We start from the raw sequence: 22,660 nt of genomic DNA, 5'->3' as shown, positions 1-22,660 counted from the left end.
TGGAAGTTATTTAGATAAAGTGCTTAAATATATACTTTTGCATAGAAAAGAAAGTACATCATTTACTTGCAATCGGCTAAAAAAATTAAAAATGCTGGCGTGGAAAAGTTTGGCATGTCACATATTCCATGTTCATTTAGCAGAGAACATAATTCTCAGACAGACTGCTCTGACATTTAATTAGACAATAAATCAAAATACAAGAAACCTGTAGTAAGATTAGTTAAATCCAGAAAAGGAAAGCAAGAAGTTGTAATTTGTTAGTTCGTCTAAGCACGTAAGCAGTCTTTGTGAGGTAAATGTTTTGGTTAATGGAAAATATGAATTAGTATTAATGTCCAGTTCATGATATATGAATGCTTGGAGCAGTTAATACACTATAAAGGCCGTGGCTCAGCTAACTGACAGAGAAAAAAAATTGAGAGAGAGAGAGAGAAAAACAAAAATATACTGCTATGTTATTCCAGGGTTCTGAAAGATACCGCAGTACTGGACAAAGTTTTGTTATACTGTCAGTTCCCTATAGGTAGGTCACAATAAACAAATTCTGTGAATTCTAATAAGATACTTGGATACAGCGGACTCAATCCAAGACTGGACTAGACAGTCAAGAGGAGAAGGTTAACACCACACCGCACTCAACACATAGTCCATCAAAACATGAACCTCCCAAACTCACACATAGTAATACAAAACACACACCTACATTCGTGGAGGTTCTCAATAAAAATCTGGGTACTTGTGTATTATCGCAATCAGATTTTTGTGATCATAACAGTTGCTTCCCGATAGTGAAATGTGACCGTCAATGTTTTAAAAATGTGAGACAATGTGTTTTTTTTGAGAATGAAGGGTCTTTTATGCAGGGTTAGGAATAAAAATGAGAACAATACTGATGCTGTCTATGCATGCACTTCCCTGGCAACATGTCATGCCATCTTCCCGGTTACTGGAACTTAATACTAAAAGAAATGAACAGGTCCTTGTCCCTATACGTACGGTGTTAATGTCATGACTTAACTAATGGTTGCTGTAAGTAGATAGTCAAACATTTCTGTGACAAACAGCCAAGACAATCTTATCTGCATAGTGTAAGAAGGAAGATTGGCTAAATCCTTCATCCAGGGTACCATCCTTTAGCAACATAGCTTAATGCAAAATAAAATCAACAGGGCTGCTGCTACACACACACCATTAATATCATGAGTTAGGAAAGGTTCTGCAAGTACATACCTTACGTTTTTCTTTAAGAAACAGCCAAAACAGTGTTATCTGCCTACTGAGGGAAAAAAAGGGGTTTTCAGTACCATGTCCCTCCCAACCGTAAATCTGAATCTATTTACTTTACAGAAAACCATAAATCAGAAAGGTCTGTTCATGATCATTAAACTATGTATGAAAGGGGTTGTCTGAGCCCAACAGATTTTATATCTTCGGTGAAATCCTTCCTGTTAAACTCTTGACTTTGTTTTTATTAATCAGCCCCAGGATAACCTATCTTAAAATCAACTAACAGTTCCAAAGCAGTTTACTCTTCTTTGGGAAAGAAGTGCAGGTTATCGTGAAGATGTCCAAACATTGACATACACACATCCTTCTTCTCATGACTCAGCGGGAGCAGCCCTCTGTCGTGCAAAACACGCTCCCCAGGAAGGCAAATTTCAGCATTATTCCTCTTGCAATGTCATAAACCACCCAACAAAATAATACTTAACAGATGATACTAGCCTTTTCACGCTAACACTGCAGCTTTTGCAAAAACATTACAAAGTGTGGCAGGGTCGAAATCTGGTTGCGATAATATGCAAGTACCATAATCTGCCCAAAGAGAGACCTCCAGAGCTGAAACACAAGCAACCACCACCCCCCAACACTACACAAACGACACATAGCCCACAAAATCAGTGTGCCACTCAACCTCAGCCCATAAGGCAAAACAACGTACCCAGCACACTAGTCATTGGCGACTCTATAGTCAGGCACACTGACATCCCCCTCACCAGGCTGAACAAGGAGTAAGTCACTGTCAGCTGCCTGACGGTGCCAGGATCTGCTGTATATTGCACACACTCAGGTCACTCCACAACAAGTACAAGTATGACTCTGTCATTGTCAATGTTGGAGTGGATGACCTGAAATGCATCTCCCTGGACTACACGAAAAGAGACACGGAGGAGCTCTCTGACCATGTGGCCCAGGCAGGTATGACACTAGCCCTGAGTAGCATCCTGCCATCGCCCAGAATGATACCACAGCAAAAGGACAAAATGACTGACTTCAACAATTGGCTAAGATTCTGGTGTCATTACAAGGGGATCCAGTATCTGTCTGCCTGGGATGACATGATTGATAGGCCATGATGCTTTGTCGGAGATGGCCTGCACCTGTCACCGCTGGGATTCCAGCTACTGGCTAAGGCACTTGCTGCCCCTATAGTGCCTTTTTCTGGCATGGCTCAAATGTCAAACGCACCACCATAGTAGACATAAACAAGCAAAATCTAAGGGTAATGCTACTCAATACTAGAAGTCTAAACCTCAAAATGCACACACTCGAGGCTCTCCTTAAGATGGAGAACATCAACATCTGTGCTGTGACAGAGAGCTGGTTAAAGCTCCAGAGAGCATCCCTGCATTACTAGGCTACAATTCTTACCACAACTTTCAGCCACTCAACCTTGACCGAAATACTAAAAGAGGAGGCATGTCCATATTCATAAAGGATATCCACACTTCCAGGCTAGTTGCTCAACATAATGCCTATGAAATTATCGAAGTACAACTAACACTGGGCAAGACTGCAATTCAGGTTGTAGCGTGTTACAGATCCCCAGCCATGCCCCAGGACGTCCATTCCATGTTTCTCGATATACTGGATAATACTAAGATACAGCCCAATACCCTAATTTTGGGAGATTTCAACTACCCCTCCATCAACTGGGAAAATGAATGTACTAACTCATTTGCCCAACGTTTTCTGGAATTCATCAACTCCAACTCCCTGGACCAGCTTCTCCATACCCCTACCAGGGGTAGCAACATCCTGGACCTGGTCATTACAAATACAGGCAATAGATGCTCCACACCAGAGGTCAACTCCTCGCTAGTCAGGTCCGACCACAAGCTAATCGCCCTAGACATCCATATCCCACCCACCCCCATTAAGGGAATTACCGTAAAAAAAAATTCTCCAAAGCCAACTTCATGCTTCTTAAGTCAGAAGTGGCAAACTTCATTATACCCACAAAGATGGAAATAGTGGCACGACTGCTGAATCATATACAAATGCACTGTATAAACACATACACAAATGGACCATGCCATCCCCAACAGAACCAAGACGCTATCCTCCAGAAAAAGGAAGGCAATCTGGTGGTCACCTGCAATAAATAAGCTCTACAACAGAAGGAAGAAACTGTTGCAGAAGAGAGTAAAATCCCATGATTGCAGGAACTCCCTGGTCAGCCTCAGCAAGAAGCTGAGATCCCTCATAAAATCCTCCAAACCTAGTTACGAAATTAAAATCACCTTGGATTCTAAAGACAACCACAAAGCCTTCTACAACTATGTCAAGAATCTCAATGGCAACACTCAGGTCTGCTCTGAACTACAGCACAATGGCATTACATTTACCGAACCAACTGATATTGCCAACATCCTGGCAGACAGGTTCAGTGCTAACTTCACCCCCCCCCCCCCAATGGGCCCATCCCCATACTGGATGATTGCAAAGCCCTTGAAATCATGGCCGCACAGGTGAAGACCACACTCTCCAAAGCCAAGAACACAGCATCTATGGGACAAGACAACATCCCAGGCTGCATTCTGCAAGGACTACAGAATGAACTGACACCCCACCTAAATACCATGTTCAACCATAGCTCACTTCAGGCTTTGTGCCTAAGAAGTGTCACACAGCGACAGTTATCCCACTCCACAAAGGGGGTGCAACCACAGACCCTGGGAACTACCACCTGATTAGCCTGACGAGCCTGGTCTGCAAGGCCATGGAATGCATCATCCTAGAGCTTATAAACAAAGGCATAGGTAACCTCCAAACTCTCGACCCCTCTCAGTTTGGGTTTGTAAAGGGTAGATCATGCCTCCTAAACCTGACTGACTTCTTTGAAGCAGTCACTAGAGCCATAGACAAGGGTAAGGTAGTGCACACAGTCGATCCTGACCTTGCCATGGCTTTCGACACCATCCCACACTCTGGTATTATAGATAAACTCACTGGACAAGGCAGAAATCTCTATGTCACAAGATGGGTGGCCAACTGACAGAACCCACACAGTGAAAAAGTACAGTTTTGTACCTACCATAAATGTAGATGTTCGAGGATCCACATTGCTGCAGTCATAACCTGTGGGTAGTCCGCTGCCTCGGTCGGCCCGAATACCAAAGTGTTAGGCTGGCGTCGGTCATGGTCGCTCAGATCTGACGTCAGTACGCAGTGGTACTAAAGCGCATGACCGACGCCATATCCTCAGTCTTTCTTGCCCCAGATGTCAGAAAGCCTAAAAAGAAAAGGCCATAGCCAAAAATAGAAAATACCCAACCACCAATATAGAAAATAATTACCCCAAAAGCAACACAGCAACCCCAAACTACAGAGGGGAAGGAGGGAGGGAAAATAGGACTGCAGCAATGTGGATCCTTGAACATCTACATTTATGGTAGGTACAAAACTGTACTATGTTCTTCGTCTCACATTGCTGCAGTCATAACCTGTGGGTAGAATCCCAAAGCAAAGGAAGGGAGGTTGGCAAAATTAAAAAGCATTAGGAGCTGCTAACATGCCCTGTAAAACTGCAGTGGCAAACCCAGCCCTAGACTTGGAATAAAGAGGGAGATGGTAATGTTTAGTAAAAGTGTGCACTGAACTCCAAGTAGCTGCCTCCAAAATATCCTTAGTAGCTACTCCCCTTAAAAAGGCAGTAGAAGTGGCAGTAGCCCTAGTGGAATGAGGTCTGATCCCAGCCAGAACATCCTTTTCATGATGAGAATAACCAAAAGCAATACAATGGCCAATCCACTTAGAAATAGTTTGCTTTGAAACAGCTTTTCCTTGTGAACCCAAAGCAAAAGAAATGAATAACTGTTGAGTCTGCCTGAACCCTTTAGTTCTGCTCAAATAATAGCGTAACTGCCCGTGAATATCCAAAGAATGCAAAATTTTTTCCCCTTTATTTTGGGGATCAGCATAAAAAGTAGGCAAATGAATAGATTGGTTTAAGGCCACATTAGAAACAACTTTAGGCATAAAAGTAGGGTTAGTACGCAGGGATACCCTATCCTTATGGAAAATCAGGAAGGGTTCAACTGCCATTAGAGCCTGTAATTCAGATACCCTCCTAGCAGAGGTAATGGCCAACAAAAAAGCAGTCTTCCAAGACAAAAACTTCAACTCAGATGTAGCTGCAGGTTCAAAAGGAGGTAAAGTAAGTTTTTCCAACACAAAATTGAGATCCCAGGAAGGAGTAGGAGCTCTACGTGGGGGTCTTATGTTCTTTGCCCCTCTAAGAAATTGCTTAAACAAAGGGTGAGAAAATAATGGTGGGTCACAATCATAGTGAGCCGAAATGGCTGCAGCATGAACTTTCACGGAGGAGAAAGACAAACCCTTGTCTAATAATTCTGTAAGGTACTGTAGTGAAACACTCAAATTAGGCACTGAAACATCAAAGCTTTTTGCTGTGCTCCAAAGAAAAAATCTCCTCCATTTATCAACATAAACTTTCCTAGTACTTGGTCGTCTGGCTTCCAATATGACATTCAAAACTTGTTGAGGAAGCTGCGACCCCCCAGGGTCTAAAACAGAATATGCCAGGCTGTCAGATGCAGGGACTGTATCTTGACATTGAGGAAGTGATTGCTTGCCTGGGACAAAAGGTGTGGAATTGGTGGCAAAGGCCAAGGAGGCTCCTGTACTAAACTCTTCAGCAGAGGATACCAGTGCTGACGTGGCCAATCTGGGGCTATTAGAATCATGCAAGGCTTGTCCTGTCTGACCTTCAAGAGCACCTTGGGAAGGAGAGGCAGAGGAGGAAAAGCATAGACGTGAAGGTTGTTCCAACTGAAAGATAGAGCATCCACTTTCCAAGCTTTTGGGTGAAACATCTTTGTGCAAAATTTTGGCAGTTGGAAATTTAGTGGAGAAGCGAACAGATCTATGTCTGGAGTTCCCCAAGCCACTGTCAACTGTTGAAATACATGAGGATGCAATTTCCACTCGTGGGGATCCACCATCTGTCTGCTCAAAACATCTGCTAAGGAGTTCTGTGCTCCTGGCAGAAACCTTGCTTGAAGAGTGACGTGCAAACTCAGAGCAGTCTCCCACAAAATCATAGCTTGTCTGCAAAGAGGGTACGAATGGGTTCCCCCCTGCTTGTTGATGTACCACATGACTGTTGTGTTGTCTGTTTGAATCAACACCTGTCCCGGTTGAAGTAGATCCTTGAAAGCCATCAGTGCAAATTGGACTGCTAACATCTCCTTCATGTTGATATGCAAATGCTGTAGTCTGGGAGGCCCCGTGTCTTGAATCCATTTTCCATTGAAGTGTGCTCCCCAAGCCAAGTCTGAGGCATCTGTCGTTAAGATCTGACTCGCCTCTGGTCGGGTCACAGAGAGTCCCTTCTTTAGGTGACATTCCTGAGCCCACCACAGAAATTCCTTTTGGATGCAAGGTATTATCTGAATGACAGTGTCCAAATCGTGGCAGTGTTGAGTCCATACACTTTTGAGATACCATTGTAGCTTCTTCATATGCAGTTTGGCATTGGGAAGTACCAGAATACAAGATGTCATGAACCCCAAGGCTTGAAGGACTGTCCTTGCAGTCAGCCTGGACAGTAGGGATAATTGCTGGAAGTATAGAGGAAGATTTCTTTGTTTGTCCGGGGTCAAAAAAGCCATCTGAGAGGCTGTATTCAGTCTCACACCCAGAAAGCACATGTCCTGAGAGGGTACTAGACTGGGCTTTGTTTCGTTCACAGAATACCCTAGGCACCTTAAAACTGCCATTACATACTGTAGATGCTGAAGTAACTCGACTTTGTCTTGAGCAAGAATCAGGCAATCGTCCAGATAAGGATAAATTTGTATTCCTCTTAGTCTTAAGAAGGCTATCACAGGAGCCAGGACCTTTGTGAACACCCTGGGCGCAGTAGATAAGCCAAAGGGCAATGCAGAGAACTGATAATGAAAAGTACCAGCCCGAAAACGCAAGAACTTCCTGCAGCTGGGCCTGATAGGAATGTGAAGATAAGCCTCTTTGAGATCCAGAGTTACCATCCAGTGATCTTTGCCTAGCAGAGGCAGAAGTTGCTGTAAAGTTAACATCTTGAACTTTGGAATGTCTAGGTATGTATTGAGAATGGACAAATCCAGAATTGGCCTCCAAGTGTTTCCTTTCTTTGGCACAAGGAACAGGCGAGAATAAAATCCTAGGCCTACTTCTGACGGAGGTACCACCTGGATAGCCCCCATTTGTAAAAGTAAGGAAATCTGTTTGTGAGCCTCCAGCCTTTGCTGAGGAGGTACGTCCGGCATGCCTTTGAAAGGAGGCAAGGTGTGAAAATAAAACTTGTAGCCTCGATTTATAATGTCCAACACCCATTTGTCCTGGGTGACCAAAAGCCAATTTTGCTTGAAAAGTGCCAACTTTCCTCCTAGAGGAGCTGCCAGACAGGAGGAATCTGGCAGCTGGAGATACAGGTCATTGGGTCTGTTTACGAATAGGCTGACCCCTGCCCTCACCAGAAGATTGTGCAGGAGAACTCCACGTCCTAGGTCTGAAAGAACCCTGAGCATGAGCTCTGCCCCTACCACGTCTAGATCTGCCCTTAGACTGAAAATCAGAAGAAGGATAAGCCCATCCTTTTGCAGGCCAATTTCTGCTAAACTTAGGGGGCTGCACTTGTAAAAATTCCTTAACCGTCTGCATGGACTTAGCTTTGTCTTCCATTTTCTTCAAAACTGACTCCACAGGGGAACCAAAACGAACTTCAGATTGAAGGGGAGCATCCAAAATTCGAGCTTTAACATGCTCTGACAAATTCTGATCCTTAAGCCAGGCGTGCCTACGAATAACTGAACCAGTGGCAGCCACCCTGGAAGAAGCCTGAAGAGCATCAAAGCCACACTGCAAGGAATGCTTACCTACCTGATCAGAGGCATGAACTAAGTCCTGTAATTCCTTACACTCTATACCCTCAGCTAAAGCATCTACCTTAGATTTCAACTGACTTAACAGAAAATTCTGGTACTTCAGCATATGAAACTGACAATTTAAAGCCCTCATAGCTAGCGTGGAGGAGGTATACACTTTTTTACCCCACCTATCCAAAGCTCTAGAATCTTTATCCAGAGGAACTGGATTCTTAACTACAGAAGCCCTGACACCCTTAGGTCCCTGACTAATAGTTTCTGGATCAGCTCTAGGACTCTTATACAAATATTTATGAGCCTCTGGAACTCTGTAATACCTGTCTGGCTTGACAGGGGCAGGGGGTAAAGAATCAGGATTAAGGGAAGCTTCAGAAAAAACATCCTGAACAACATCCAAAACAGGGGGAATAGCCAAGGGCCTATGTTGTGGTAAAAACAAAAATTCCCTAAGCCTCTTACGAGAATCTGAAAAATCCTGACCTTCCCACTTAAAATGCTCCCTCATGGAGTGCAGGGTTTCAGAAAAGGAAAAATCCTCTGAAGGAGAAGCAGAAGGACAGGAATCCTCTGCATCCGAATCAGAATAGGGAGGAAAATCCTGAATGTCCTCAGCTGAAGACTCAGAGTAATCTGAGGAATGCTCCAAACCCTCCACCTCTGTCTCTACCCTAGGCCTCTTATCTGGAGGGGGCTTAGAACCTCTGATTAAAGTAATCAAATCCTCTGCCATTTTCAGCATATGTTTTTTTAGGAACAGAGCCTGAAGAACTAGGGCTGACGCCTGTGCCAGAAAGACCAGGTCTAGCTTTAGAAGGGGCTTTAGTGACAGAAGTAGAAGGCCTAACAACCTTATGTAAAGAAGGAACTACAGAAACTTGAGAGGCCCCCTCGGCCTGACCTAACTCCTGAGAGGCCAATTCCTGTAAGATTAAAGGCTCCCCCTGAGATTCAGCTGAAACCTCGGCCGGATCCACAGATTCAACCGTAGTTTCCATAGAACCGGCGTCCGCAACGGACGACTCATCCTGCTTAGACTTTAACGATTTATCTTTTCGCTTCTTAGCGGTAGCGGGCGTCGGAGGATCCGACGGCATGTTGTAATTACACCGCTTACCGAAAACAAGTCTAGCACAATCTAACCTACGTTTAATGGTGCGCTTATTAAATCTAGCGCAAAAGCGACACCCGACTACGTCGTGCTCAGGCCCCAAGCAAGGGATACAGAGAGAGTGGTAGTCCCTGTGAGGTATCTGTTTCCCACAAGAAATACAATTATTAACTTTTTCTGACATCCGGATTTAACTGAGGCAAGAAAAGACATAAATATTCCCCAACGGGGTACTTAGCCCAACTTGGTCTTCGGTCTGAAACTCAGAATACGAAAATTTCAGGACGCCGAACGGCACTTGCAAATGCTGCTTCTGCTTCGGACCATGTGGCAAGAAAGACTAAGGATATGGCGTCGGTCATGCACTTTAGTACCACTGTGTACTGACGTCAGATCTGAGCAACCATGACCGACGCCAGCCTAACACTTTGGTATTCGGGCTGACCGAGGACAGCGGACTACCCACAGGTTATGACTGCAGCAATGTGAGACGAAGAACATCAGCCAATTCCAAATCCAACTTCAGACCAGCGACAAGCGGAGTACCACACGGTTCAGTCCTGGGTCCTCTCCTGTTCGGTATCTACTTCTCTGAAGTCCAAGCTGGTCTCTGTCTAATCTGCAAACTAGGAGCCATAATCAATTCACTTAAGGATGTGGACATTCTACAAAGAGGCCTCACTGAGACTAATGCTTGGTGTCAAAGTCATGGTCTAAAGCTCAATGCCAAGAAGTACATTGCCATCCCCTTTGGGAAAAATACTGTACCAATGAACTACCATAGAGGTGGTAGCCTACTAAACACTGAAAGTGTGATAAGAGACCTTGGGACACAGGTGGATAGTAGTCTCTCCTTTGATAATCACATCACCACAGTAGTCAGGAAATCCTTCTATGTGGCACACCTTATCACAAAGGGGGTCTCCTCCAAAAAGAGAGAGGTCCTCGTTCCTCTCTACTCATCCCTTATTAGACCCATCATAGAGTACAATGCCCCGTTTGGCATGTACCTCGCAAGACATCTGTAACAGCTGGAAAGGCCACAGAAATACCTCATTAAGAGGATTACTGGCCTCAAACAGATGCCATACGCCGACCGTCTCAAAAAAACTCCAGCTCTACTCCGTCGCATATCGCCTACTCCGAAGTAACCTCTGCCTAACGTACAAAGCCATGTCTAACCCAGACCTGATGGACATGCTACACTTAAAGAAATCTCAATCCCTCCGAACCAAAAGCTCCAGGGACCTAAACCTTGTCACCACAATAAAGAGAACATGCTGGAGGGATAGATTCCTATCCCAGAGACTTCCCCTGCTCTGGAATAGACTCCCCCTAGTCATGTCAAGCAGAGCTCCTCATTAGCCCTCTAAGAGAAATCTTGATAATTGGATGGGTAATAGGAAATTCACCCCGGGAATCACTGCTGTGGCTCTGCTCGACAGGGGCACATGAAAATAATTTTCTTGGGTGGCGAAAACCAGGGAACTCGTTTGGCTAGGCTTGTATAGGCCCTAGGGCCGATAGCCTAGTACTTACCTATGAACATTCTATTCCCACGGACTTCATTGCACTGCCATCCTGATTTATACAGCAGCACAAATTCTAGTCACCTCTCTACATCTATTAACAGAAATGATGCCTTGCCTGATGATTCTAAACTTATTTGTTTACTTCTGGTCTAATGAACACTTAATGTAGATATATTTTGGACACTAGTTTTGCTCAGTCTTGCAAGCAATGATCACAGAGCTCAAGGTGGACAGACTGTGACAAATTGCCTAGTACCAACCTATGAACCTATAAATATTGTGGGAAGAAATATCCAGGGAATTGTTATGGCTAGGCTTGCATAGGCCCTAGGGCCGATAGCCTAGTACCAACCTATGAACCTATAAAAAAAAAAAAAAAAGCATCTGAAATACTGATATGCTAGCTGTACATAAGTGGACATATGCCAGTGCCCCTGAGGCAGTTTGCAATGAAAAATTCAGTGACTTCTAAAAAGATATTTTGGTACAAAGCACACTCAAAAATGTCATTCTAACTCCAAATATTTCACTACAGCTCAGTCCTGGTTTACAACCCAGCACAGTTTTTTTTTCAGCAAATAAGAGTCTAGACCCCCGTTTTCAAAGCACAAGAGCTGAAATGTTGCTATAGCTGTTAAAACAACAATGTATTTATTTTTTTCCCTAGTCTAATGAGGAGTTAGCATATATTGTGGATATTAGTTTCACACAGCCTTGTAAGCAATGGTCAAAGAGCCACCAGGTGGAGACAAAAGCCCTCTAAAATGCTGTATTTGTTAGGTGTATGCAACAGACCATGCATCAGTCCCCCTAAGACAGTTTACAATAAAATATTCATGGATTTCTAATAAGATACTTTGGTTAAAAACACAAACTCTGCCCCAGTAGTATGTGACTATTCTGAGTGGGTACAGCACTTTTAACTGTGAAATTATAACATAAATATGATGGTAACATTGCTCTCTGACAAATGCTGCTCCCCCAGCAAACCACATAAACATTTGGAAGTGATCTTACAACAGCCATTTGCTTTCGTAAACTGCCTACCCCCAAAATGAAAACCACATCCTGTACACTTCTTACAGCTTAAGAAGAAAACAAAAATATAATGGCTACAGTAAAGCATTTCAACTTGTTGCTGTTAGACAGAGACACACACACACAAAGCCTCCTGGAAAGTTACATCAGTTTTATTTGATAGTCATCATGTAAGCATCCTGGGTTTTCACAAACAGCATGCCTCCTCATCACTATTCCAAAAAGATGGTCATCGTCTTTTTATACCGCTGACATATGACTGAAAGGAATGTGAAGAAACAACCACAGTGATATATTTCAACTTGCTGCTCTTGGACAAATATAGACTTACCCCCCTCAAAATTACAAACATATAAAAATCTTCTGCTTTGGTACACAACCTATACACCAAAAACAAGATAGATAATTTCTGTGCACTTTTCTGATCCGGTATTGTGGAGAAACTGAAAGGCAAAGTAGCCCTGGCAATGAATTTCGCAGCCACACACTGCCTCTAGGCAAGCTAAATCAAATGACTGACGTGTTTTCACACATACCCTTAAACAGACAGCCGCCTTCTGTGTAACCTTCTGACAGATTGTGATGAATGTGGAAGAATGAATGATCTCAGTAAAATATTTTAACTTGCAGCTCTCAGGCACTATACACTGTTCCAACTCCCACCAAGTCAAGCAATGATCACCCTAGCAATCCTTTGCTTTCATCTGCTTAGTGATCCACCAAACCAACAGCCACTTCTGGGCGTTACCACAAGCAGTGGTGTAAAAACAGCCACAATAACGTACTTCACCTTGTTGGTGTAAAGCACCACAACCACACCCTCACTGTAGCAAACAAAGAAAAAAAAAAAGGAGTGCACTGTGCCATGGGTAGTGGACACAGTTACCCCTTCCCAGAGTTCCACCTACCACAAAATAAAGACAACTGCACAACAGCAAGGGAAAAGTGTTTCTGAAGATCAGGGCATTTGTTTCTCCCATAGCATCTAGTCAAATTACTAGAGTTTGACAATAAAGCACTAAAAACACATCACAGGTGCTTTGAAGTTATAGTAATAGAACATGGGTTGGCTTCCTATGTCCTCTTACTAAGACTGCTAAATACAGGGGGGAAGCCCTCTTATCAGTAGAAAGGAACTCTCACTGCTATGTGCTGAAACACCACAAATGGGACAATCAGCAAATAACAGGCCACATTCTTGGAGAAGGAAGGTATCAGAAAGAGATTTGAGGATATGGCCCACTCCCACAGACTCATCACCTCTTGACAAAGGGGAAAGGAACGGATTTCCCCTTAGTCTGCTGACATAACATATTGTTATACTTAAGTTCATCGGTGAATACTTGGCTAACCGCCCTGTATGGCCATTTTAAGCCTAGCCAATAGCCCAAGGTCAGAATCAAACTCTGTACCTTGTGTTTATGGAAGGGAAGACCTTAACCATTATGTCAAACCCTCCCCTCCAGTGCTACTGTCAAAGTGTATAGCCATCAATCCATGAGGAAAAAAATCCTGGTTAGTTTGTAGAGTGATAAGGACTGCCCTCACCTTCAGGATATGTGGTGACTGGCCTCTGACTACAACCAGTCACCTTAAACAATTAGCCTACACCTCCCTAAGGCTGAAGCATCTGGGAAGACTGTAAACATGGGTTTGGGAAGTAGAAAGGTTCTGCCCTTGGAGAGGAAGTTGCTAGTGAGTCACCATGTAAGATGTCAGTATCACAACCCTGATATTCTTATCTAAATGGACAGCAGGTCCAAAGACTGATTACACTGGGTCACCAAAATCAGTTGGAAAATTCTGATGTGATACTTCAGCTGTAGAATACTTCTGCAGCTATGAGCACCAATGACTTGAGACATGTAACCACCGTTACAGTGGCTGACTGGTCAATCATTGACACTGCCTGTACAATTGGGAGGGTCCTTTCCACATGTACGGCATGCAACATATGAACTTCAGGTACCTAGAGGGTTTCAGCTGGGATTTTGCATGGTTCTCTATCATTCTCAAAGACCAGAAGATACAGATGAAAGAATCCTAGACTGATATTAGTTCTTCTACTGTTAGAATGGCGAGGAGCCAATTATCTAGATAGGGAAAGACCCTCAACCCCTACTGCCACTGCAACATACTTCTCGCAGAACTTGGAGGCTATCGATAAAGTGAAAAATAAGGCTGAAAACTAAAAATGATTAGCTCTCACCTTCAAATACAACCACCTTTTCAACTCCTTAGCGATGCTGATGTGTAGCTGCATCTTGAAGGCCCAAACATACATCTAATCTTCCCTGGATAGAGACAGAAAAATCAACGACACTGTGGCCATGCAGTTCTTTTGTTCTGGGAGGTAGCGATTCAGGCCACTTAAATTTAAAACAGGCCAGGCGTCCTTGTTTTTTTTTCCCACTAAAACCAATCTGCAGTTGTAAGTGGACCCTTTCTGGTCTGGTGAGGCCACCTAGACAGCTCTTTTCTCTGGAAGCTTGACAACTTCTAAAATGGCTGCCTTCTTCTGGCAAGGTAGGATTTCTGAAATGGGGAATCAGCAAGAAAAGTGATGATGTAACTGCTGGATATTATGTCGAAATCCCACTGCTCACAAAAGATGGCTGTCCACTCTAACTGAAAGAGAGATGCCCCACACAAATCCTTTGAGAGTGGAACAGTCATGAAAGACCTCAAGGAAATGGGAATCAAAGGAATCCCTGACCATTCCTGCAACCTCTGTCATTGTCTTCCACCTCAGAAGTTACCATTGCCTTGCCTGTGATGTTTAAAGTTATATAAAAAAAAATCTGTATACTCAGCTCTAAACTTCCTTGTCACCTACTCCACCCATTCCTCTAACATCAAACCTGCTCTAAATATACTTCCTTCTCTAACACTACTTCTCTTTCCCATTCCTTCTTTCACCTCAGCTCTTTATATATACTACTACTATTCCTCCCAACCCTTTTTCCTCTTTTCTACAATCTCAAACTGTAAATGTCTACATGGATGATAGCTCTGTGTATAGCAACGTACTAAAAAACTCAACTGTACAATATACTCATAAATGTTGCAAATATGTTTTGTGCTTGCACTTTTCATTTCTGTACTTACTTTTCCACCCAAATATAGACCATCTGGATCAGTGTTCTACCCCAGTTAATACAGAATAAATTAATAAAATATGGTTGATCCTGTGACTCTTGGTCATTCCAAGCAGACCTCTGGCACAGAGACTCTGCATCTTAGAAACAGTGTGAAAAGGAGCTGGAAATTTGATGGCATATGCCATTATAGTTTTTCTTTCTTTTTTCCACTGTCCTCCAGATCTGATTTCATTTGCAGTACAAAAAGGATGGTACCACTAAATGGGATGTTCAGAATGAATAATTTAAAAGTTCTCCTAGAAGTCTGAGAGTTGGAACATGACACGAAGAAGCACAGTCAATCTACTGCCTGCCACCATTGATGCATTAGGGGCTAGCCTCATGGAGACATTTGCTATGGTAAATTAGGTAGAAACCAAAGTCCTAAGCTTATTCTGAAAGTCAGTGTCCTACATCAGTTCCAGCATCTTCACTTTTCATCTAAAATACTGCCTAGGAATTTCATAATTTTTATCTGGCACCTCAAGGGCCTTTAAGAAAATGCTGATTAATACCCTTTTCCCAAAGTGATCAACTCTCTGGACTCCTTACATGGAGGACGGACTACAATAAACATCTTTTTAGGGCCACCACTACAAAAAGTCCATTGTGAAGGTCACTACAAAAAAGTCCACTGTGAAGGTTCTTGGGATCAAAACTCCCAGTTTCTAAATCTTTTTGTATTGTCCCATTTCCCTTTTTAACTTCTCTAGTAATTCTTCTATCTCATGTTGTGCTGTACCTTTCTTTCATTTGTACCTACTAGTTACTGCTTTTTTGCTACAAGACTTATCTTGGTGTTTTTTTTTACTCCTAATAAATAAATAATATATATATTTTTTTCTGAAATTCCTAAGCTTCCTCAGTGACTTTCAGTAGCATTCAGTCTAACTCTTCTCTGAAATCATTCAATTTCTGGCACATCCAAAAAAAAAGGCAACCAGGTTCCCCTCTCCCATCTTACATCTCCAACAAGTCTTATGTGCCACTGGAAACATTCACGCCATCCTCTCCATGCTATAAAAAATACTTGTGCAGGCACTCACAGGCAAATATATACAATGCATTATCCTTATTACCTTCTCTGGCAAATTCCACACCCTCTCTCTCTTTTGTCACCCATACTGTAGTTTTCATAAGATTTTTCCATTCGGAGTGTATTTTAGTGTCTCCCCTTTGCACTGTTTTTTATGCTCCCAAAATCAAGTGTTTACCTAATCCCTATCCCTATTACTCAGCTCACTGTCTCTTGTCTTCATGGATTTGCCATCTCCTGCTTTGTCCTACCTCTCTTACTAGTTCTGTATACTGCTGGAGAAGACCCTCCTCATCTACTCCATATTTCCTATTGACTTCTTGCCACTCTCTTACTTCCTCAGTGTTAATCACCTGTTTCCAATTAACTAATCTAATTTTATTTCTCCACCTCCATGTTGCAAGTCTTCCACCTTTTATCTGTGATAGTTCCTCCTATAGATAGGACTAAGTCCAGCCATTGCTTTATTTCTTTCTGTATAAACATATTGTTTCTCTCTCTATAAATCATATCAATCCACTGGTGGTCTCAATGTTTGTGCCTTGGCATCTTAAAACACTTCTAACATTTCTACTTTTTTAGTTCCTGGACACTTTTCCCAGACAGTTTCCTTCCATCTTGAACTATATCCTCTATTCTGACATTTAACATAAAGCCCAAGCTGTATTGACATTACATACTTCTATAGATCCTGTACCCCAGTTTTCTATATTCCTTGGGTATTGTCAGTTTCTCTGAGGTCATTTTTGATTTCGCCCCTGCATATAAACTCTCTCATCCAATCTGGTATTGCTTTTTATTTCTGCCTGCTCAAATAGTGTTCAACACCCCTGCACTACACATACTATATGAGATAACACATGCCAATGCAGTACATGCACTCTTTGGCATTGTTTTACAACAGTACCCCTCCCACCCCCGATGTGCAGTAGCAAGGCCCGCCCAACAGTCTGCCCATGACCAAAAATAGAAATACACCAACTTAAAGATCGCACAACTTTAAGGAAGAAGGTAAAGTACATTACATCACAAATATTACATTTTTTCCTTGTGCTTTTTGCAATGGGGCCAGCCCCCCTGCACCCCTCACCCAAGTGTATAAATACAAATATAACAACTCTGAGACTGCACTACTTTGAGGAAGAAAGAATGAATATTCGTGATGTCACAGGCAAATCTGCACATCATGTCAATCATGCATCATTTGCATGCTACATTACGGCCATTAGGCATGTTGATCACTATGGCCATGCCCATTCCTGCGTGAAACAGCCCAGTGGGGGGGGGGGGGTTGTTGTAAAACATCGCCCACTTTTTTATCAATGTCTGTTTCTAACATTTTCCACTTTTGTAGGTTGCATTTTCATTATATTTTCACATGTAGCCTGATTCTTCTTCTTGGGGGCATATCTTCCCTCAGATTAACATCTACTGCTTTTGTTTTTATCTTATACCCTGAGAAACTTCCAAATTCTGCTATTAGCATAAACATTCATCCCCAAGTCTTTTTTTGGTCTTGCCAATGACAGAGTAACCGTGAATAGTGCAGTTTTGAGCTCTCTTGTACACCACATGTATCTCCATATATGGCTGACTGTTTCAATGCTATTGCTAGTGGCTCTACGTAAACAGTAGAGAGACTGGACAACACTGTCTCATTACACAGGCAATTTCTAATGGAGCTGATAATGAGGCCGCTATTTTGACTTGTGGGGTCATTTCCCTATATATTAATTGTAGTAACTGTGTCATTCATGTGGTATCCCCACAGTCATGAATATTTACTGCCATTACACCTTGCTGAACACATTCTCTGCATCTAAGGCGACCAGAGCCACTGCGTTTCCTCTTAGTTCTGAACCTTGTATGATCATTAGAGTTCTCATTATATTATCTCATCTTTCTGCCCCCTACAAATCCACACTGATCTCTCTTAATTTATTATTAATATTTTCGCTAACCTAGCTGTTACTATTCGCACTAAAATTTCATAATTGTGGTTTAACAGTGTGATTAGCCTGTATGATTTGGGGTGTTTATTTATAGATAATTTATATATAGTAGTTATTTATAAATACTATAAATAGTCTTTGCCATGACCTCAGGACTCTCCTAATTATTATCACTTTATTCATTAAAATATATCCTCCAATGTAGTCATTTGTCCTCTCACAGTCTCCATACTAATACAGGCAACCCCTCTGATTTTGACATTTATTTCTTAGTTGTGTTTTCATTACCTCCTTTACTTCTTCTAGCATTACGTCTCTCATGACAACTCTTGCTTCTTCTGGTTCTAAATGTGGGAATGGCAGCCTGCCCAAGAACACCTCTATAGGGGGAACGGGATTGCCGTTCGATGCATGTACATTCGTTATTTTAAAGATTTGCTGCTCTGCATTCGATTTGATGCACAGACGGTCGACACTGTGTCAGTCGGCTAAATGGTGGTAAAACTTGTACGGTCTACCAACGTTTAATTGAATACACTGCAGTCAAACCCATCAATGCTCGAGTCAAAATCCCGAAGTTTTGCATGTTGAATGGCCGAAATGTCGCAAAGAACACCGAATGCAACATTTTCGACCACTCTAAATCCAAAACGAGTGCTAACATGGGTCCAAAAGGGGAAGCAGGATTGCTGTTCCATGCATTTGCATTCGGTATTTTCCAGATTTTCTGCACTGCATTCGATACACGGACGGTCAACATTGTGTCCGTTGCCTAAACGGTGGTAAACCATTTGTACCACCACTGTATTCTGCCATTCACTTTTATAGAGTTCTGCTTAGTACTATCTGTACTCCTGTAACATCTCTTGGGGCTCTTGTTACTACTCTCGCACCCCTTTTCTTTTTGTTTTTTTTTCAATGTTGCTGTTTCTACCTTTTGTTGTTGCAACCTAATTGCCAGCATTTTAATGCTCTAGGGATATTTGTCTCAGCTATGTCTTGCACAAATTCTCATCCTCTCCCTTTTGCATTTCTCTCATTAGTTCTTGCGGCTCTCCCCTTTCAAGTTCTTGTATTTTACTCATTCTAAGCTCTAGTTCTCATACTCTTTTTCATCTTTTCATCTCCTTTGCATTGTTTTCTGCTTATTTTCCTTCTTTGTAGCCTATATTTGACTCTTAATTTTATTCTTTGCTACATCCTGTTGCTCTATCAGATCTACCCCTATCTCTTCTACCTCCCTTCTTATAACCCGTGTCAATCATTCTCTATTACTTTTATTCTGTAAATAATCCACTGGGAATCTTCACTGTGCACTTCTCCTGCGCCTTCTGCCTGTTGACATCATAACCAGAATATGTGCAAGGTCTAATACTGACAAAGGCCTTGCTCTCATCTGACTGACTTTGTTAACATGATCTAATAGTGAAAATATTTTGTCAATTCTTGAATAACTCTTGTATTTGGAGCTATAATACATTTAACCCTCCTTTTATCTTTCCTGAGAGTCTCTCCAGGTGTCTACCAATCACAGTCAAGCACTCCACTAACTACCCCCTCTACATTCTTTCCCTTTTGCTTAGTTCTCCTGAGTTTAACCTCATCCCCTGCAAATTAGCATACTTATGTCTCCTTGTTACAACTAGTATACCCTGATGGAATCTTATTATCTCTAATATCATTTGCCAAACTATCCTTTGTTTGGATCCTGGAAAAATGTATATTGAGACTGCTCATCAATTCTCCCATCACGTACCCCCATACTTGTCAACCTCAGAGTAAAAAATCATTACAAAGCCATAAATAATGGGGGGCAAAAGCCCAAAATAGGAACAGAGTTTAAATATCACTTTTATAAACTTAAGAAATTGATAGAATAACAGGTTTTGCATTAGTGTGTATTTTCTGAAGAGTATGAAGTCTAAAACTCAAAGGTCTGTCATTATTTTCTGACTTCAATCCCCACTGATTTGACACTGATTTGCCAGACAAAAATGCAATTTTATGTGGAAACAGATCAAAAATATGAGTACAAAATATGGACATTATGAGAAAGTCTGGACAGTTGAGAGGTATGGGTACCCCTTTAAATGCTGCATATGTTTCCTGATCTCTTAATGTACCCATTACCTGTAACTCTAATCCTCATCTAGCTAGGATCAAAGTTCCTCTTGTTCTTGCCCCTTTGTAGTAGGATTCCACCAATAACTTCTATACTTGGAATTTCAAGATGACTGCAGACTGATTAACAGCTTAATATCAACTCTCCCAGCCTAAAAACAGAAACTCAGAAAACAAAGGCAGTGAATTTGTCTTTCTGGGTAAATTTCAGTTACTGGCTATTAAGTACACTTACTGGATGCCAGCAAAGAGGAAATTTAGAGAAACTAAAAGAAAATCAGTCACAAAAGGTGAGAAGCAAACACTGGCTGAGTCAAATCCTGCAGCTGTTCAGCAATAAAATCAGTTCAAGCTCTAGCTTTGGTGCAAGACATGACTTCCAGTAATCTAGAGGAAAAAAATTAGTCAAATGAGCTCAGAGATGATTATGATAAATGAAACACTGAAGCATATCAGATCAAATAACAAAAGGCTGGAAAAAATGGAAGAAGCTTTAAACAGATATTCAGATGAGGTGATAAAACTGCAAAAATCTGAGGTCAAAATGAAAAGGCTGGCTGAGTATGGAACTGTTCAAGAAAAGATGTTTCACAAATGGCAGAATTTGAGGACAGAGCACACAAGGAAAACCTGAAATGTTCTGCTGTACCAGAGAAACTGGAAGGAAGAGACGTCATTAATGTTATGAAAGCACAAATAAGTAACTGGACCAATATCCCACAACAGGAACTGTTAATTGAAAGGGCACATTGTGTGTATGCACCAAACCTGTTCTTAAGAAAGCAGCCAAGACCTCTAATACTAAAGATGCAATCCAACCAGAAAAATAGTTGATTCACAGCAGAGTGTTTGTGGAAACTGATTACTCACTGTACACCAGGCAGAGGAGGAGTAAATTTATTCCAGCAATTAGGCAATGCTGAGAAGAAGGTGTGGGATTCAAGCTACTGTATCCAACTAACGTTAGAGCATTTTTTTCCTGGAGGATCAAAATAATTTTTGAAGCACAAGGAGGAAATATAAAAGTCTGTCCAACAAAAAGTGAGCTATCAAACAGAAGGGGACTCCACCTCTTACTCTGAAAATAAAGCTCACAGAAACGCCACCCCAGTGAAACCTTTTCCAATGTTCCAAAGGAAAATGGTTAAACAGAAAGAAAAAAGCACGAGTTGACTAGAAAAAAACACGAGTAAATTGGAAATAAACCAGAGACTGCAGCTGGGAGATGGAGCGCATCGGGAAGAAAACCAGCAACTCAGAAATTAATGAATAAATGTCAGATTACAATAAATTGCACTTGTGAAATAAGGCGGAACAAGAAAACCTGGAAATATTGGACTTCCAAGATGGCTGCATACTGAGTAACAGCTTAATTTCAGCTCTCCCAGTATGAAAACAGAAACTCAGAAATGAGAGCCACTGAACTTGTCTTTTTGGACAGAAGTTAATTTAGAGTCAGGAATTAAATGTTGAGGTTAAGAAAAAGAAGAACAGGAGAGGTAGATTATGTAGGATCAGAGCAAGAGCAGGTCCAGGAATTTTAACTTTTAGTTATGTACTCACCATAACTTCAGATGTTTGGGATCCATCTCGCCTACATTCTGACTGATGGGTTCGGAGCCGATCCCTCGGCTCCGACTCGGCACGCTTATGCTATAGAGCGAGGCCTCTAATTGGCTGAGCTATCTTTATCCCAGGATGCACCACCGCTAATCCCCCAGATCTTGTTTGTCCGCATTCATGCACACATGCACAGCTTGTTTATATAACAGTGTTAGATGTTTCAAGATGAAACAACAGGATTCGGACCTTCTGATATCCTCTGATCTCCAAGGAAAGGGGGAAGGAGGGTGGGTTATTAGGAATGTAGGCGAGATGGATCCCAAACATCTGAAGTTATGGTGAGTACATAACTAAAAGATGTTATGTGATCCTATCTCGCCTACATTCTGACTGATGGGACAGCGTCCCTAGCACCTAAATCCCGGGTGGCTCATTGGAAAACACTCCTGAGCACTGTGGAACCAAATGAAGCTCGTCCTCTAGATGCCACATCTAATTTGTAGTGAGAAATGAAGGTGTGCGGGGAAGACCATGTAGCCGCAGCACAAATGTCACCAATAGCAAGCTTAGAATGAAATGCGACCGAAGTAGCCATAGCCCTTGTAGAATGAGCCTTGACAGAGGTGGAAAGCTCTTTGTTAGAATAAACATACGCTTGAGTAATACAGTCCCTGATCCATTTGGCAATAGTGACCTTTGTGACCGCGTTGCCCAATTTGTTTTCTGCAAAGGACACAAACAACTGATCTGTCTTCCTTGATTGTTTGGTCCTATCCAAATAAAAACGTAACTGCCTGTGGACATCTAGTGTGTGGAAAATAAACTCCGCTTTATTGGAGTATTTTGGGAAAAAAACTGGGAGCTCTAACGACTGTTGCAAGCATAAAGTAGAACAGACTTTAGGAACAAAAGAAGGATTTGGTCTGAGGGATACCCTGTCTGTATGAAAAACCAAGTACGGGGGCTTCACTGACAAAGCTTGAAGTTCTGAAACTC

General features: G+C 42.1%; 1 protein-coding gene across 1 annotated transcript in view; it reads right to left on the bottom strand.

Moving 5' to 3' along the window:
* Positions 1-22,660, bottom strand: part of LOC122799215 (myosin phosphatase Rho-interacting protein-like) — a 2,938,789-nt gene that overhangs the window by 1,528,302 nt on the left and 1,387,827 nt on the right. The window lies entirely within an intron of this gene.

This window comes from Protopterus annectens, chromosome 4.part0 (genome assembly GCF_019279795.1).
Source record: "Protopterus annectens isolate FY-2018-M chromosome 4.part0, PAN1.0, whole genome shotgun sequence".
Taxonomy (NCBI): Eukaryota; Metazoa; Chordata; order Ceratodontiformes; family Protopteridae; genus Protopterus; species Protopterus annectens.
Note: the sequence above shows the minus strand (reverse complement) of the source record. Positions and strands in the feature narration are given on the sequence as shown.